At 35.7% G+C, this 15132-nt stretch overlaps 1 protein-coding gene across 1 annotated transcript in view; it reads left to right on the forward strand.

The window, feature by feature from the left end:
- IMMP2L (inner mitochondrial membrane peptidase subunit 2) overlaps nucleotides 1-15132 on the forward strand; it is a 438966-nt gene that overhangs the window by 385296 nt on the left and 38538 nt on the right. The window lies entirely within an intron of this gene.

The following is a 15132-nucleotide window of genomic DNA, read 5'->3' on the forward strand; positions in this document are numbered from 1 at the left end:
GGCTCAGGAGGGCTGGACCTACTTCAAGAAAGAAATCTTGAAGGCACAGGAACAGGCTGTGCCAATGTGCTGGAAGATGAGCTGCCAGGGTAGATGGCCATCCTAGGGTGCCTAGAGAGCTGGCAGATGAGCTGGCCAAGCCACTCTCCATCATTTTTCAACAGTCCTGGCTCACTGGAGAGGTCCCAGATGACTGGAAGCTGGCCAGCATGATGCCCATCCACAAGAAGGGCCAGAAGGAGGAACCAGGGAATTACAGGCCTGTCAGCCTGACCTCAGTGCCAGGCAAGATTATGGAAGAGGTCATTTTGAGTGCAATCACACAGCACTTACATGATGGCCATGGTTTAGTTGATTAGATGGTGTTGGATGATAGGTTGGACTCGATGATCTCAAAGGTCTTTTCCAACCTGGTTAATTCTGTATTTTATTTTTTTTTTACAAACTCCAGTTTGTTTGTCAGAATTTATTCCAAAACTGTTATTTAGTTCTGCAAGTATATATCAACATGGCACCAGGAACTAGGTGAAAATTTCCCCAGATGCAAAATAGAACTGCAAAAAAAAATCTCTGTAGTCTAAAAGTGTTCAGATGAATTCATGTTTGGTTTTTTACATTTTCTAATTCACAGTCTCATTTCTAACTACTACCAAAAGTTCTAAAAAATCCTGCTTGAGAGGCTGTTTCCAGCTTTTATTGCTGTACTGCAAAAAGCCAGCTCACACATCCTCGAAAAACTGTGAATCATTGCGAGATTTCCATTCCAGAATTAGAGTCCATAGACTCATTTATTTGGTTAAATTTCAGGGAAGCACTGAACTTGTGGACACGTCCAAGATGATTCAAATCTCTAAAACTGGAAATTTGTTTATCTCATATTCCTTCCTATAATACACGCTGCTGAGCACTGGAATAGATTTTTCTGCTATAGTTACCTTGTCCAGGCACAACTGAGGATTCTTTGGTGATATTTATACTGCTGCAGGAATACACTGCACGCAGGTCCTCCTTCCATATTGAGCAATAAGTTGTACTTAAGCTAATAAACCTTTTGGTGTTATTGTTGTTATTGTTGTCATTGTTTTCTATTAGAGTGCACTCTACTTGATAGGTAATTATAAAACCCTCTGTTTTAATCTCAGTTACAGTGACATTGCATCTTATGCTTGTAAAATAGCTTATAGAAAACATGTACAGGAAGTGATTTGCCTGGATGCATACTGATTAGTGTTCTGGTTTAAACCCAGCCAGCCATATGAAATAATCAAATATTGCCCCAATTAAAAATATTTAAAGTTTGAAAAAACTTTCATTAAGAGAGTCATGAGTCTAGAAGTGTGATAAGCTTGAAAAAGGTTATGAAATTTATAGGTAGTCTATAGTAGTGTGCAGAAACTCTGCACATCTCCAAATTTTATGACTATACATTTGGCAAGGTTGCATTTGTTAGATGAAGGATATGTCTTGCTCTACGATCTACAGAAGCTGTGTAATTTCACTGGGGATGTGAAAGTGTAGCAGGTTGCCTTTTGGGAAGTGCCCTGTGGAATTTACCAATATTTCTTTCTTCATTAGAAAACAAAAAATATTACCCCAAATCGAAAACAATCTATGAGGAAAAGGTCCTTTAACATTTCTTTAGTTCAGACCTAGACATGTAATGTCTCTTCAGAATATTTTGCTCAGAACATGCAGGTATTTTTTAAAAATTTACTCAGAAGTACCTGTGAAAGAAAAGAAATAGATTTTGAAGAAATTTTTAAAGTATTATACCAGTGGTTTCATGTCTTCTTGTGATGTTTGATTTTTCTTTACAATTGGCAGGTGATTTTGTTAATCCTATGAGCAGTTTTTCTTTCTCAGCAGGTATGTCATTATGTATCTATCTTAATTTACATTTGAATTACTGAATAAAACTGCAAATCTCCAAGTGAATTATCACTAGGCTACTTTGGGGAAATTAATAAGCCCTTTCCAAGTCTTTCATCACATCATTGCACTTCAATGGAAATGCTGGTCACTTGGTAAGGAGACCAGACAGGAGATGGCACCATTCTGCGTAAGACAGGATTTACCCTTTCCTAATGAAATTGGTTTTATACCATGCACCACTAACCTTTCAATATTGATTTGCTGGAGGATGAGAAGTTCAACATGAGCTCTCAATGTGCACTTGCAGCCCAGAAAGCCAAGCAGATCCTGGGCTGCATCAAGAGAAGTGTGGCCAGCACGTCAAGGGAGGTGATGCTCCCCCTCTACTCAGCTCTGGTGAGACCGCATCTGGAGTACTGCATCCAGTTCTGGAGCCCCTATTTAAAGAGGGATATGGACATGCTCGAATGTGTCCAGAGAAGGGCCACAAGGATGATCAGAGGGCTGGAGCACATCTCCTATGAGGACAAACTGAAAGAGTTGGGGCTGTTCAGTCTGGAGAAGAGAAGGCTCTAAGGTGACCTTATTGTGGCCTTCCAGTATCTGAAGGGGGCCTACAAGAAGGCTGGGGTGGGACTTGTTAGGATATCAGGTAGTGATAGGACTAGGGGAAATGGAATGAAGCTGGAGGTGGGGAGATGCAGGCTGGACGTGAGGAAGGAGTTCTTCACCGTAAGAGTGGTGAAGCCCTGGAATGGGTTGTCCAGGGAGATAGTTGAGGCCCCATCCCTGGAAGTGTTTAAGACCAGGCTGGATGAGGTACTGGCCAGCCTGATCTAGTGTGAGGTGTCCCTGCCCATGGCAGGGGGGTTGGAACTAGATGATCCTTGTGGTCCCTTCCAACCCTGACTGATTCTATGATTCTATGATTCTAATGAGATGAGGTCTGATTTTGATGTTATATAGATATAGGCCTACAAAATTGTGCCTTATGTACTTTTTACTGTATAGTGATTTTGAAATCAAACATATTCACCTAGTAGATTTAAAACATAGCTTATTTCTTTGTGCAGTGATTTAAACAATTGTTTGAAGATATATAGGTTTGTTTGATTCTGTGTCCTTGTCAGTACTAAGAGTTGAACATTTATATTACAATTGTATTTTAATTTTTATGAGTAATTACAGTTGCTAGAATCACAGAATGTTTTGATTTGGAAGGGACCTTTAAAGGTCTACATAGAACTGGACCATATATGTAAGTAGTTTACACTGTTCCTTCTAATGGGCAGTATTGTGCCTGTGTCAAAATTGAATTTAATCTGTCATCATGCTTCCACCTTTGTTATGTTCCATGATTTTTTATTATTTTTTAAATCATTATCAGTTTCATTGTCCACAGTTTTGAAGCAACTTAGTACAATGAGTGCCAGCCTAACCTCACTGACATTTAAGCACTATGTGAGATAGATACAATCTGGACAGATTTAGACCACAAAAGGGTTGAATGCTGGCAGTCACTTCATGAAAGTGGGATGACAGCTATTTCCAGATCACAGGGTTGGTTTCATCCCCAGCTACATCCCAATAGGATGTTTGGATGAGACCTGCATTTCCAGCATCCTCATCCATCCTACCCTGTCTTCAGTTGGCAAATGGGTTAGAAAGAAGTCATGGTCTTCTCCAAGTCCAGTTTCCTGATCTACTTTGCCACTGTAAAACCTGGGACTCACAAGTGTCCTCCATGCCCACACTCATGAAGTGTCTTTAGTGTTTTCTAAGGACAAGTGGTTGCACTGGGGCTACTAGGAAAACAAAGGCAAAGTAGTTAAAAAGGACCGACAGTATTTTGGGTGAAAAGCCTTTCACTGTGAATGCAGTCTAGATATGCATATCTTCCCAGCATACTTCAAAAAAGAGTTTTAGTTCATAATCAGATATTTGATTAAAACTGCCTCCCTGAAATATGTGTATAAGGATTGTGCATCTCTGGAGAAAAAATTTATTTTATTGTATACAGTATAATTACTGACATGAAATGGGCAGAAATTTGTGCCAGAAGGCACAACACAATATAAAAGGATTTGGAAATGACAAATTCTAAGATGCTTCCTATTCCCCAGTCCCAAGTTGCTCCAAGGTCCTTGATGTGTTTACAGTCCTGGGAGACCTGCCCCATTTGTGGTGTCTCTCCTGCCTGCCTGTCCTATGGGAGCTCTAGTCAAAATTTCCTTTCGGTGCTGTAAAACCAGTATGTCCTCTCACTTTCATTTCCACAACCTCTTTTAAAGAGGTATTTTGCCTTCTCTTGCCTGGGTGCTTTGTGTAAATTACTTGAGTAAAGATAAGGTTTAACTCCTTGTTTACTTTAATATTTTATCCTTAAATTTGGTCTTTAGTTCCTAGAAAAATCAATAGTTTTCCTGTAAGTTCTAACCCCCCTAATTTCAACACAGCTTTCTACTAGAATTTACTAACTGTGAATTGGTAAATGAACTTAATGTACTCATAACAATACTGTTACCTTAGATGCTGATACATGATTTAGGCTCATGAATCAATAGATACTAGCTGTTTCTGTTTATAGGTCTGTACACATCTTTCAGAAAAAAAGAGGAAAGAGTTCATACAATAAAGAGTTAATACAATAAACTGTTCTTAGAAAAAAAAATTAGTCATAACAGGATATCTGGTTATGTGATTTAGCTATACTTATCATGCATTTTTTACCAATTCTTATATAACACACATAAAATACTAGATATGTAAACAGTGGTGATCAGAGATATTAACACAGCCTGTGGGTTATCTGACTTTACATGGATTTTTATGCCTTCTGAAAATATCCTACCCTACATATCTGCACTTTCCAAATGTTTTCCTAATGGAAACTCAGCCTATAACCCAGAGGCATGAAAAGAGCAGGAAATCTTGACTATACCTGCCATCAGAAAAACCTCATCCCAGATTTTCCAGCACTTTATCAAGACGCATTTGAAGATGCAATAAAATGTGAAACTGATAGTGAGTAATGATTGTATTGTATTATTCTATGAGTTTTAAAACCTTTGCTGAAACACAAATGATCAGAATACAGCTCATTGTAATCCAGAAGTGTGAAGTGTGAAATTCAGAATGTACTTTGGCTTCAGTGCACCTGATAAAATTGCATGTGAGAGGGAATGCAGAACATTTCATACAGAGGACGATTAGTTGCTTTTCTCTTCTTAAATCAACATGAAATTATTTCTATGAAGTGTTATTTTGCACGAAGCATGCCATATGATGTCAATGAAGATTCAAATTAGATAAGACATTGAATTTTGGCTGCTATTTGACTGCTCTTTAAAAAAAATAATGAAGGAGGAGTGATTATAGAGTTAAAAGACTTCACCTCTTTTCAGCAGTTTTAGTCTTAACTATTGGAGATACTTCTTAATATGTGGAGTTCCTTGAGAGAACAACTACAGTATTTTAATTTTTAAGTTGTGAAGCTGTTTGCAATAATTTCATACAATTGCATCTTTTTAAAATTGCTTTTGGAGAATGTAAATTCTAAGCTGAAAGATAAGAAGTGAGAAAATGAGACAACCATCAAACTGTAAAGACAGATGAAAGAAATCTCCAAAACAGGAGTTGGAAAAGCTGCTCTCAGTGTCCTGGTCTCTTACACATCTTCTACTTGACCTTTAGAAGATCAGTTAATGGGTCTATATGTCCATTTCTCATATACCTTCAACATAAGTTTATTTAAAGTGTTGAAATACTTTAAAGTACAGTGAGATCCATTTAAATGTCTTCTATAATTATAAATAGCAATTGCTAAAGAGGCCTTAGTATGTTATTGACAAGTTCAGGACAAAAGAGAGTAGATTGCAACTTTTTGTAATTCAAAATACCACTAATACATCTGTTATTTGTCGTTGTCATCATTCATCCTCTATGTGGCATGTATCATGTTTTCTTTTGAAGTAAGCACTATGAAATTGCTGCAAAGCAATAATTCTAGACTGCTAGGTAATATATTATGTGCTGTGAGTATTAACTTTGGCAAAGTGATGAGAACAGTAAACAATTTTTAGGTACCCCCTGAAGGAACTATTCATCTTTACCATGACATAAAATAGAATTTCAGCCTGTAGGTTAAAAATAGGAAGTGCCTGACCCTGAATTATGAGCTACCAGTTTTCAACTCCCTTGCCTCTTCAAACCTAGTACTATTTTTGTGTGATTTCACTATTTGACTTTCCCAAACTTTTTTTGCCTCTTGTTACTGTAGATGAGCTCTTGTTACTGTAGATGAGTGCACCAGCACTCTCATACTTTATCAGGGATTCTTAAGGGAGAGATATAGTCAGTGCATATGCACCATCTCAAGAGACCATGCAACTTCTGCTTAATGATAAAAGTCTTTACTAGCGCAAATTCCTGAATTATTCCTAATTCCAAATGCTTTACAATTTTGGTGTTGCTTCAGTGCTTGTTTATAGCAGTATCTCTCTCCTTGACAAGCTGAATGCTAAAATAATTTACAGTTTGTGTAACACAATGGTGAATATTATGGCTGTCCTGAGGGTATTTTCTGGCCACCACTAGATAATCGATGTGTTTAGATGTTGTAAATGAAGAACGAAGATTTAAGACACTTTTTAAACTGCTTGGATGCATCTAGGGTTTCAAGAATTTCAGATTTCTTTAAATGCCCAGAGCATGTCTAACTTACAACAAACACCTACCATTGGTTTCAAGACTCTCATCAGGCTGAGTAGATTTGAATACTTTGAATTCACAGCTTGTGAATTTATTGATTGCTGTGAGTAGCTATAAGCTGTTCTGTTCTGAGCAAAGGCACACCCTGCTAAGCTGGGCCTCTGAACAGCCAAAAAAGTAAAAGTTGACATTAAAGTATGGGAAATGGGTAAAAACTGGGCTTTACAACACAGGAATTCAGATGTGAGTGTTTAGATGTGTTGCATGGGATGTCTGCCCTGGGCAGAACTCCCACAATACCTCTTCCTTTTCCTGCTTGTGATTTAGACTTTCTGTGTTCAGCACACTGACACTTGGGAATCACAATTTAGGAACACACCTCTCTTCTGTACCTTTAGAAGGAACTTTGGGTGCGTGACTTAGCACTGTGAATTCTTCTAGGAGATTCCTATATATTTAAGTCATATTTAAGCCTGCATTTATATTAAAAATAATTTAAAAATAATCCCTATGGTTGTGAAGCTGAGTTGCTAAGTTAAATTGTTTGTCCCACTTTGGCTATTATTTGATTATGAATAAGACTGTCTGAAGAAGCACTGAGACACCCAGAACTTGGTCATGTATTGGGTTTTTGGTCACACAGGAGCAAAAGAAAGGATCACTGCTCTGTACCTAACTGAACAGCATGTCTAACTATGGAAATGTTCACATAATATAATATTGCACAGCATCTTAACAGTGCTGAGATAGCAGATAACACTTTTAGTTGAAGGAATTAGAAAACAGTGTGTATTGGGAGTGAACACAAAACAAGCCTCGCATGTTGTCCAGAGGTACCTTTGCTCTGTGAAGCAGAAGTAATTTGTGTGAGCAAATGTATGGGGTATTTTTGAACTATATGTTTTATTAAGTCTTAAAATATCTTTCCTCTTTCATTAATATCCTTGCAGTCCCGTATTTCTGAAAGTGAAAGTTTGGGAATAGGCCTTGAAATTAAAACCAGCTAAAATCAGAGGAGTCTTCATTTATAAATGTTTGTTTCACTGTACTGTCCTTGTCAGAATGGGGCGTTGGTTCTGATATAGTACATCTTTCCAGTCAAGTAGTTGGTGACCCATCTGTCAGCTAAAGAAAAATAGTAAACAAAAATGTGCTAAGTCAGACATCAAAATGAGGATCTCAGTTTGAATTGCAGGCATATACTACAATGGTATTTTTCATTCCATGAGATTGTTGGCTTGCAGTGTTATCGAGGAAGGCTGTAAGGTAATTCCTAAACTGCTCCTTGGCAGCTTTTTCATCTCACTTATAGGTAGGAACAGGTGGTGTCATTTAGAATTAAACACTTCATGTCTAGGTTGGCAGGGAAACAGTATTTAGTGATGAAATGTCCCTCAAATGAATCTTATTAATTGTTCAACTAATTTGTGGTAATTTTATTTATATTTGCATACTGTAATGTAAGTACAATGGAACATCATATATTTAAATTGTACTTAACACTGAGTTTAGCTATAAGCAATAAAGGACCATAATAATTTTGAAACAAAAGTTCTTACAGCAATATTGTGTCCTTTTTAACTGGAATAAGAAAGAAATGTCTTCTGTGGCTGAATCTGATTTATCTCATAGAGCTTCATTATGTTACTCAGAGAAAAAAATCTGTGTTCTTTAAAAGCAATTAATTTAAAGAGCACCTTAATACTCTTAGCTCCAAAACAAATATGTTGCATAATGAGACTTAAATTAGTCTGATCATCTCAGAGACTCAGGAAAGGACAACTGCAACTTGAAAGTGTTTCTCTCTTACATTTTCTTTTGTAGAGTAATTAACTAACTATTGAAATGCTCGGGAAATATGTATCAGTCAGTTTTTCATCTTCAGCTACTTGTTAGTTGAAAAATACTTTATTTGCATGAGACGTGATCTTCCACCGTTGCTTCCTTTCTGCTGCTTTAAATTTCATGTTATAAAGAAAATAGACCTGACCTTATTATGGCAGAATTTTAATACCAATGCATGATTTTAATACTGACAGACATGATGGTTACAATAATTAATGTTATTGTAATGACTTTCCTGTTATTATTACTGTGATATATTCTTTCATTATCAGCCAATATTAAGATCTAAATTAACTTACAAGATACCTATCAGTCAATTAATGTTGAACTCAAAACAGCCCTTACAGTTTGATTCTATCTCATCAGCTTTGTTGTTAAATACATTAAACAACCTAACAAAGTTAAAGAAAAAAAATTACATGCTTTATTTATTTAATAGTTTTCAGAAGAGTTATGTTGAAACATAGTAGTAACGGTGTAATACATTCTGACAAGTACAGCACATATATGCATTTAGGACATCATATCTTATATCTTTACATAAAATTTAAACTGCCCTGCAGGAAATAACTAAGTTTTGTCATTTCTGTTTTTCAAAGCTCCACTAAATAATATAAAGGAATTGTAACTCAGTTTAATAAATTGCTTGTATGTAGTTCCCTTTAGGGTGTTTTGTTGATCAGTTGAGAAATGAAGCTTTGAAAATCATTGTCATATTTATGAATATAGGCTGACTGCTACTGTTTGTTTTCATTGATACTCAAAATATATACTGTGAAAATGATTTGACACATTTCAAATAAGAAACCTGTGAAATAATTTGATTCAAAGTCATCTATGATCTCCTTTTGAAACCTTTTCAAATGTAAACCTTTCAGTGTCATAATTTTGCATTATCATGCCCTATTTTTCCCCCTTACATATGCCATCCTTTTTGCACTACATCCAGAAGAGGCAATCATTCCAAAGCTTTGCAGAATTTCACTCAGTGCTACCTTCTCCGTTCTCTTAACTCTGAGAGAGGAAAAAGTCAGCCTTAGATGGAAAGAATGTCAAAGAGGTTCCTGCTTTCAAGATAGTAAACTTACAGAAAGATGAGTCTCACACACTCTGGCCTGAATGGAACATGAAGTTAGCACAGTTCAGAACTGGAACAGTCTGTGAGTGGGAGGGGAGGAACAGCTAGACTAGAATAAAAAAGCAGGGTAAAAAATAATTGAAAAGCTAAATAACCATATTCAGGGGCTATGTAAAGTAGCTAAGAAAAAATGGTGGTCAAAGTGAACTATTTTGTATCATAGTTTCAAACAGTAAATTTATGAAAATTTACCATAAGGTTGTGCAATTTACTTTTGTTCTAATCAAATAATGAGATCCAGAGATTTTACTCCATTCTGTAGGATACAAGAACAAGGGTGAATGACTAAAACATCTGCATGTGATTCTTACTCATGAGTCTGAATCCAACATGCTTCCCATGCAAAGGCTTTGCATTTTCAGATATCCTTTATTACGTTCTCCAAAAAAATAATTCCTAAGCTCTGTGCTAGATGTAGTCATGCTTCACATATCCATTTGCTTGCTGGGGCTTACTCCTTAATTCCTTACAGTTTCCTGTTTCAAAATTCACATACTGTTAAGTCTTGTCTCCTTATACTGCCAGTTGTATGCTGTTTAAACTGAAAGTCTCACAAATTAACTTTTCCAGCTTCACTAAAAAATTTGTTGATTTATTTGATCTTCTGTTTTGTTTATTTGAAACACAAAGAAATAGAGTTTGGATGAAAGGAAGGTGGAATGTACACACAGAAGAATTTTAGGAAAAACTGCAAGGAGGAGGAAAAGAAAGAAATAAGGAAAAATAGGGAAGAAATGAAGAAGCATTTGAATTAAATGTAAAAGAATGATTCTTGTGGAAGATGGATTATAAGTGCATCTTCACTAGTTTTCACCTGCCCCACAGAGAGGTGTATTTACTGGTGACATTCATGTTTGTCTTCACAATTCAATGTGAGATTGCAATTACACAGCTATGAATTTCCTGTTATCACCTGTCATTAATGTGAAAATGAGCCTCCAAGGATGCCAAATACACACACCTTTCTGCCCATATACAACGTTAATGAACTTCTGAGAGATGTAGGGAGTGTTGTTACTCCTCCTTGCTCCCCTGAGTTAATTGTGTAACATATACCCCAGTATGGCTGTTGAAGTAAAAGCTGCCTTTGAAAATCTTCCTTTTTACTTTATTAGAAGCACTTGGTTTTAAGAAAACAAACAAACAAAGATTTACATACAGACAAATCAGGTTTGAGCCCTGGTTTCCAATATACCAAATCAATCTGTTCTGCTAGTAGCATTTTTCACTTTTCCTTTACAAAGGACAGAATTTTCATTAAATACATATGTATAAGTAAGATGCTTGCCAGAAAGTCCCTTTAAAAGAGTAGTATTATGTATAAACTACCTTTAATGAATTTGTTAACTGCATTTGTTTTTCACTTTTTTTTCCCATTATTTTCAAACATATCTCAAAGGTAAAAATCAATATAAATATGTTCAGAAGTTGTAGTATTGTGAGTAAGGTTTTATATTTTTTGTTGAAGGACCTGGTAAAGAACTTGTTTTACATTTACAATTTAACAACGTGTAAAAATTGAAGAAATGTATGTGAGAGAATACAAAGAATTTTCACCCACATTGATACCCAGTGAAAATAGAAGTTCTGTACTCTAAGAAAAATGGTTGTGTGATTTTTTTTCTTAAGCTGTCAAGTTAGTAAATATCTTCCTTGAATTTCCTAGCAATGTAAAAGGACATTAAGCAATGTATAAAATACATTTCTGTGGAAAAGTCAGAAGCTTTATTCTTATTTATGTTGGAGATTATACATTTACATAACATTGATATGAGTTGTCCATAAACAGATGCAAAACTACAAACAATATACACAATTCGTATTATATGTACATTGATAAAATTTTGGATGCCATCATCATGTGTGGTTATCGTAGCCATGCTGGCCTGAATACGCTTTTCTTTCTTTAGACCCAAATAATTACAGTTATAAAATGGTTTAGGAACAATAAGAAAAAGTAAGATCCTAGACTAGGTTTCATCTTATTGAAAAATTAGGCATATCTGAGTTGGTGACTCAAGACTGTCTGTACAATCAATGAGGAAGAAGAGGCATCCTCATGAAAATTAATATTGGGAGTGAAATGTTATATCTCAAGGTAAAGTAAGTTTGGGTTAGTTTGAGTAACTAGAAAGAAAGCAAATAATATGTGTGTCAGTCCTTTAAGTCCAACTTTGAAATACTTAAATTTAGGTTATAGCAATAGAATCATTAAACAAAGATCTAAAATTCCTACTTAGTTTGATAAAGTCCTGAGATCTGCTAAGGCTTTTACCAAATTCCCAATGGCAGACTACCAAAATCCTTCATAGAAATGTTATCCTTTTTATTCCAAATACTTCCAGTATTTATTCACAAACCTTCCATTTTTTTCTTTGATTTAGCTGGAAAATGCTATGTCCACCTTTCTGCAAAAAAAAATTAAACTCTTTTAGAAGCAAAAAGACACTATTCAGTGGACCTTACTATTCCATTTAACTGAATCCCATCAGCCTAACTTTGATCCCTATCAAAATAGTGGAATAACTGTTCAAAGTGTGATAAATAAGACTTAAACTAGTCTGCCTAAAATAATACCAGTTATCTGAGGATTTTACAAAATGTAATGGATTTTATGGAATCCAATATTTTTAATGAACTTGCAAATAAGACTGAAAGCATAACTGATTCTTTAGTTCAGCTGATGAACCAAAAAGTTATCTAAGAGAAGAAAATCCAGTAGAATTCTTCTATTTGTTTTTATTATACAAAAAGTACTGGAATGCACTTTAGGACAACATTTAATTTGACAGGAAACAAAAATTTTCATTTGGGACATAAAAAGCCCCCAAACACTTATTTTAATGAAATACTGCAGTGGTCTGGGTTAGCTGCCCCTGTTCAGAATAGCCTCTATCATACCGTACTCTGAAACTCTCTCTTCTAGGCGGAGGTCAGTGAGGTGTTCTGAATCACTGTTGTTGCCCTCCAGCAGTGTGAATCCCGGTTCTTATCTGTTCTGATTGATTGACAAAGAAACCTCAGCCCACTGTGCTGAAAGTAATTCTTCTGGAAAAAAAGAAGAAAAACAAACCTCTCAAACTACTGAAATATTTGAGTTATACAGGATGTTAAAATTAGAGCTGATTATACACTAAAATCATACTTATGTACAATAAGAAACTTTTACAACCATTTCCTGCTACACTGTTTTTCTCAGCAAGTTTGCCCAAGGCTAGGGGAAGATTGGTTAGATCTTACCTTGTAATGAAGTCAGGAGATGACCAGATATACCTGAAATGAAACTGGGATGCATCTTTTGGGTCCAGTAACAGACATAGCCTAAATCATTTAATGGATCTTGCAAAAAGAAATATAGGTTAGCTCCACAGAATATCAATATAATTTCAAAGTTAATTTCCTTTGTAAGAGACTTGAGACAGCCAACATAATAAACCTCCCAATGTGTCTGAAAAAAATGCATATATTTTTGGAAAAAAAAGGGTCTCCAGGTAGATTTTGAGAGATTTATGAACAGTTGGCTACAGTGAAATTGGTGACTGTATCTACTTTAGAAAATAGTGTGGACCAATAGGGGATGATACAGTATGATACAGAGTGATACAGAAAAGTCCTGATGACCTGTCACTCACATGATGCACAATGCAGTGTATTTTATCTTAGAACTATCTAATCCCACAGACTATTTGTGTCTGCAGAACTGTAGATACATATTACATTTTTTTTCATCTGAAGGTAATTGTATGGCCCCTTCTTGGTTTTATTTATTTGCATATTTTTAAATGGGTGCAAAGAGACCCTGCATGCAGAATAAATATATGTGTGTGTGTGTACATATATATGCATGCACAAACATATGTTTGTGTGCATGTTCATAGTGTATGAAACTAAGTAAAAGAAAACCCACCTTTGTAAATGAATGAACTATTATAAATAGAAACACCAGAGAAGTAGCTGGTGAAGAGTGAACTGAACATTGTTTTTAAGAAGAACTATGCTAACTTCTAACTGTTCATAAATATGTTATGCATGATTTGGATTGCCTTTGTAGTAGGAGATGGAGGAATTGCTATCTAATAACAAAATAGTGTATTGAAGAGTATGATTGTACTAGGGTTTTTTTGCAATAGATAGATAGGTACAGATTTTTTATTATAGGGAGGGTTTAACCAATATGGTTTAATGAGATAGAAATATTGGAAGCTCAATTTGGGTAAATTAAAATAAATAAATTAAAATTAATACTGGTGAAGGGCAATAACGTCCATGACAGCTGGCCTCTTGTCACTTGCACTTGTAAAACCACTTTTGGCCTTTTTGTAAGGAATTTTTGTGTGCCACATTAAGTTGAATGTTGATAGGTGGCTACTGTAGAATTTCATAGCAAGCGATCATAATGATCTTTAAAATCTGTGCATCTATTAAAGAGTTTACACATTCATTCATGCAGGTCATGTACTTTCTCTGAATTCCATGGAGACTAGAAGGGATTGTTGCATCATTTAGTCTGATATCTAGAATAATGAATTACATAGAATTTGACCAAGGATCTTTTTGCTTTCAGACAGGTTGTTTCCTAGATCAGAAATGTTTCTTAGAGACAAGAAAAGTTATTTAATCATATGGAAAATGCAACATGTACCTACTGCAGTCCATGGTAACATTTCTACTGTTTGTTGAGCCCAAAGTGTTCCTCATTTTAAGATTACAACTAATAATATATCTATAATTTTACAAGAAATTTAATTAAAATAAAATATATATATTGGTAACTAGAGATTTTAAGTCACTGCAGTTATGGCTTTCAACCTTTGATGCATGAAGTTTAGGGTGATAGGAAAATAGCTAAAAGGATCATTCACTGAAGGAACTTAGAATAAGCTAGGATGGAAATCTAGTTATACACAGCACGGGAAGCTTTTGCTCTCTGTTACTTTTGCTATTTGTCTCAATAAGCTTAAAAGCTTCACTTGCATGGACATAATCAGCATGCCGTGTGGAAATTTAGCTGGAGGACTTCCACGAGTAATGCAAATAAACTCCTGTTTGAAATGGTGCATCTTTCAAACTGCTTCTAATTCAAGCAGGGTACAGGAAGAAAAATGTAATGTAGGTGGGCTGTCTGCTCTTTGGTCAGTGACCATATACATTGAGGTCTGCAGGGAAACATGGAGCAGGAAGAAAATAACAGATATTTAGACACAAATCATTCAGTCATGAAGTGTCAAGAGAGGAATGAATCTTTTGCAAGCTGGTCCCTTTTATTTGTAAAAAAACCTCAAGCTTTGGAGTGCACTTGGGGTTGGAATTTATGTCATGTAACTGAAAGCTTTATAAAATGATCTCAGCAAGTTTACCAAAGACACGAAGCTGTGTGTTGCAGCTGACGTGCCTGAGGGATGGGATGCCATCTAGAGGGACCTTTACAGGCTGGAGAGGTAGGCCATGTAAATTTCAACAAACCTGAGTGCAGGGTGCTGCACCTGGGTCAGGGAAATCCCAAGAACAAATACAGGCTGAGTTACAAGTGGATTGACAGCGGCCCTGTAGAGAAGGACTTGGAGATA

The sequence above is a fragment of the Dryobates pubescens genome, chromosome Z (genome assembly GCF_014839835.1).
Source record: "Dryobates pubescens isolate bDryPub1 chromosome Z, bDryPub1.pri, whole genome shotgun sequence".
Taxonomy (NCBI): Eukaryota; Metazoa; Chordata; class Aves; order Piciformes; family Picidae; genus Dryobates; species Dryobates pubescens.